The sequence below is a fragment of the Quercus suber genome, unplaced genomic scaffold (genome assembly GCF_002906115.3).
Source record: "Quercus suber isolate HL8 unplaced genomic scaffold, Cork oak 2.0 scaffold_99, whole genome shotgun sequence".
Lineage (NCBI taxonomy): Eukaryota > Viridiplantae > Streptophyta > Magnoliopsida > Fagales > Fagaceae > Quercus > Quercus suber.
The window spans coordinates 1,448,070-1,453,069 of NW_027069564.1; the positions used below are offsets into that span (position 1 = coordinate 1,448,070).

The 5,000-nt window shown below is 35.5% G+C and overlaps 1 pseudogene; it reads left to right on the plus strand.

The window, feature by feature from the left end:
• LOC136068111 (uncharacterized) overlaps positions 1–5,000 on the plus strand; it is a 15,402-nt pseudogene that overhangs the window by 6,011 nt on the left and 4,391 nt on the right.

Consider the following 5,000-nt stretch of genomic DNA (forward strand, 5'->3'; position numbering starts at 1 on the left):
TTGATATGTTATAGTCTTCGCAGATGAAATGCCCAATTTCATCACCGACTACGAACTATAATTCTGAGTTTACAAAGAACTTGTGATTTATATCTTCTGTGACTCTTCACATAAATCACATATTATGCATCTCATGGACTATGTGATAATATCCGAATATTCATGTTACTATTATTTCACATAATAATAAAACAAATTTATTAAACATAATATTAAGTCATACATAATGTCATACACAATGTCAAACTTAATATCATACATAATATCATACAATAGGATTTAAGGGCACTAATCCTAACATATGCAACTTTTGTACTTTGTTAAATCAATACTTCTAACTAAATGTTATGCATTTCCTTCTAAATACTATCACTTTTGTGCCCTTATAGGATTTTTCCTAGATGCACATACTTCATGTACCGTGCATTGGTTGAGTGTTGGTCATTCAAGTGATTTCCCTTGTGTTTGTCAACTTGAATGTCCGGATGTTCATTCTAAGTGTGAATGAGCATTGTGATCACTTAGTTATAGTGATTGTCTGTTTTGGTCTTGTCATGGTTTATTGCTTTATTCCATTGTGCTTGCTCCATATGCATTACAAGTTTTTTGCATACAATAAACTTATTGTGTTGTTATGTTTCAGGAGTTCTTGCTCTTATGGTTCAAAAGCTTCATAGATTCTAGAGTTAGTTGTGAGTGAGTTTTCCAACTGTTCTCAACTCACGCGTTAAGTCTAGAGTTTGTTATAGGGTTTTGTCACGGAATAGCCAAAGGGGGAGATTGTAAGGTTGAAATTTATCAACCATCTTGTTGGCTTTATTCCGTACCAATTTGCTTGTAATTTAGCACTTTGTAACCCTATATTTAGGTGGGATTCATATAAGGGTAGTGTATGAAGAGAGTGTGAATAATTGCTCACCTTTGTACAAAGAAGCAGAGACTCGCGGCTAGGACTCGCGACTAATTCGCGACTTGCAAGCCGCCAAATGCTGTGCACGTGAGAAGTATGCGGGAAGGTGAAGGGTCACGCCAATTGTCACACTACAAGACAAAAGTCCCAAGCTGGCCAAGCCATTACCTCACGATTTGAACTCGCGACTTGGACAAGCCGCGAGGCCAAGCCACCAACTTACCCTGTTTGGCAAAAACTGTCTCTTCATATTCCAAACACACACCACTATATATAGACCCTTATACCCATGAAATGGAGAGAGCTTCCAGAGAGAATTTTGTGAGATAAACCCTAGAGAAAAACAAGATTACCTCATCCCCAATCTTCACTAAGAGACTCTACAAATTCCTCTACTCTTTTCCTCTCCATTGATACATCCTTGAGAGGTCATTGACCAAATCCTTTTCTCATCACACCCACATCTGTGAGAAGGTACATTTGGTGCTAAGGGAAGCAGTTTGAAAGGAACCAATTGATAGAAATTTAGACCCCTTAAAACACAATTAGATTAACCTAGTTAATTAGCCAAGTGATTAACTTAGTCAATTTATGCAATTCTAGGTTATCACAAACATACAATCATATCAAGAATATAAAGCAGCGGACATATAAATAACACAATGATATGATCACCCAAGAAACCACACGATAAAAATCTGGCGAGGATTTGACCTAGCTATCCTCAAGGTAAACATGAATCCACTATGCGAAAGAATCGAAGTTCATACAAAAGGACTTACAAGCTCCCCGCTTGACTTCCTAATGCTACCCACTAGTAGAACTTACTGACATAACCACATGCAAGCTCCGAATCCACGGACTCCTTCTTTCTTGGATTCTCCAATCAAGATACAAGCACCCCCGCTTGTTTTCCTTTAAGCTCCAATAGCAGCAACCTTGTTGATCATTAGGATGTAGATAATATCTCTACCCTGAAAACCCTAAGTTTATGTGAAGGAAAGCTCCTCTAGATCTCACAAGAGATTCACATAAACCGCAAATATGAGCAACAAAGGCTTAGAGAGGTTTGGGTACAAAACCCTAGATACAAAAGAGGCACTCTCTTCTCTCTATCTAAAAGCTCTCAAAAACATGGCTTAGGGTTTCCTTTATATAGTGGGAGAAGTAGATTTGAAACCCTAATCCTTAATGGACTTAGACGGAGTTGGAAATTCTGCAGAAAAAACATTCTTCCCGAGATTCGATCGATTGAGTCTTTCTTTCGATCGATTGAGCCAAGCCAAAATGCACCAATGCATCTGCAGCCTCTCGATTCCAACTTTACATGAAAGACCCAACTTTGGGCAAGTTTAAACAAGACTAAACAACCTGTTTTGATCATGGTTTGCCAATAATAAAAATTAGAGTTCTAAATACATAAAATCCTAAATCTTTAGAACCTAACAAACTCCCCATTTGGCAATCCGTGACAAAACACAAATTAAAAGCTCAAAGTTTACAAGTAAAAGCCCTTTACAAAAATACTGCTCATAACACAAATTCAATCCTAACTACTATCCATCAGTTGCAAGTGTAGATAGCAGCTCAATTGAATCAACCTGTATATTTCCTGAAACACTAAACAAAACGCATAAATGCATATGTGGAAAATACAAGTAAACAAAAATAAATTCTTGATTTCACATAACACAAAATAAAGACATATACCAATGAAGAACTCATAAGTATAAATCAATAAGAAGTGAAACAAGAAACATGTAAATCAAAATAAATTCTAACTCTCTCCCTAAGTTAGATACATCAAAAAATTTTTATATTCTCCCCCTAAACAAAACAAACAATTCATCTACGTCTCCCCCTTTTTGTCACGTATTGACAAAGACTACCTAATCAGAAGGTAGACAGAAAATATACGCAACAGAGTAAGAGAAAATAGAGACAACTCCCCCTAAGAAGAGCAACAACTCCCCCTAAGAACCACAAAGGTTAAAAAAAAATTTCTCCCCCTATAAAAGTAGGAAAAACAAAACAAGTTTTGGGGAAAAATAAAAGGGGGTGGGGTTAAATAAAAAGACATAAACCAAGTTTTTTAAAAAAAAAAAAAAACTAAGTTAAGGATATACATGAAGAAAAAAATATTCTCTATTTCAATAAAATGCAAACATGGCACTATGTGACCCATAACCAGTTGCATGAGTAGAGAAAAATATTTGCACATTGATTATCCATCATATCTCTTAAAAAAAAATATTTTCTACAATTCACACATAAGAAATAGCATATACTAGAATGTACAAAACTCAAAAATTAATCAATCAATTTTTAAATCAAGTTGAGTACCCAATTTAGCAAAGTGTATGCATGCTATGTTATGAGAATCAACAAGCATTTAAGGATCCATTGCATGTTCCAGTTGGGCCTATTACTAAAGCAAGATCCAAGACGATCAAAAAAGCACTTAATGGGCTTATTCAAGAGATTTAGGCTGATTCTAACGGAGGACATTCCAAACTTGGCCCAAAGGAAGATGAAGGCGTAATAAATTTAATCCAAGCTATTGAGGGCTGATCTGGCTTAATTGGGCATGATTTATGGCGTGGATTAGTGGCTGATTGATTTTCCAGTTCCATATCAGTTAATAGATATTTTTCCTAGTCTGGAGCATCTAGTTTTGGACCAGATCTACTTTAATTTTAGGCTTTTATTATTTAGAACGTTTTTAACTATTTTTACTATTTTGGATCTGCTAATTTAAGACCAAATCAACTTTTATTTAGGGCTTTATTATTAAGTACGTTTTTTTTTTTTATATTTTTCTATTTTCAGTCATGCCTTATAAATAGCATGCGCTCATTGTAATAAGAGATTATTGAATAAAAATTAGAAAAGGTGAGGCTTTGCTCTTCTTTTGGTTCTTCAAGAACTGTGAACTTATCATGGATTCTTCCTTGTGGCGTTCAAACTTTATACCTTTGGTTCATGATTTCATTATAATCATTGGGTCAAGGTCTGTTACTTATACCTTTAGTTCGCGTTTCGCTTATAAACGTTGGGTCAAGGTTTTATCAAAAATCTGAATTTTAGCTTTCTTGGGTAAGTATTCCAATATTTTTGTTGGGTCTCAAAGAGTGTCAATTGAGGTTCGCATCATTTGGTATCAGAGCACAGGTTCTAAAATCAGTTTTCTTTCCCTTTATCTTTTGTTTCCTGTTATCATCTTGTCTTGTTCCTTTTGTGTTCTTTATTTCTCGTTCTTATTTTGTGACGTGCAATAGGTTAAAATCGTGCACCAAGCTCCAAAAAAAAAAAAAAAAAAAAGAAGAGACTTCAGAAAAGAAATAGAAAAAAAAAATTGTTTGTAGTTTCAATTCTCTCAAAACCAAAATATTATTTTCTTTTGTCCTCGTCCTTTGATTTAGTGTTTTTGCCATATTTTCTTGCCATTGGTATTAGATTAAATAATACAAGTTGAATTTTTTGATCAAGTTTTTTAGTTTAAGCAGAACTGAAAAGGGGAAGCTACGAGTGGAAAAAGGCAAGAGAGTGTGAGACTAATATCGGGAAAAGGCCAATTTAAGAGTGAGACACGAGTGTGAGTGACATAATTTGAGTATAAACACGTGAGGGAGTGTTGTGAGGAATTATTTCTAACATTTCTTTGTAGTTTCAAAATTATGTCTTGCAGGGGCGAAGCATCAAACACAGGAGGGGAGGAGTCATCCATCATGTTGCAGGCTATGCAACAACAATTTGAACGTATGAACATGGTGTTTAATGATATTCGGGATCAGATGGATAGGCAAGACGCTGTTATTGCTTCTTTGCATGAGGAGCGTCCCCAAAAAGCCCCTAATGCTAGAAGGCAAGAAAGACATGCTCATGTAGATGATTCTGATAACTACCATGACGATGAGTTTAAAGATGAAGAGGATCAAGCTTTATTGAACAATGAGGGCAAGTTTGCGCCAAGGGGAGAAAGGCGTGGCAGAGGTTTCCAAAGAGATTCAAGATGGCAAGATGGGATTGATAGAAGCCTAGGAAACATCAAAATGAAGATATCATCGTTCCAAGGGAAAAATGATCCAGA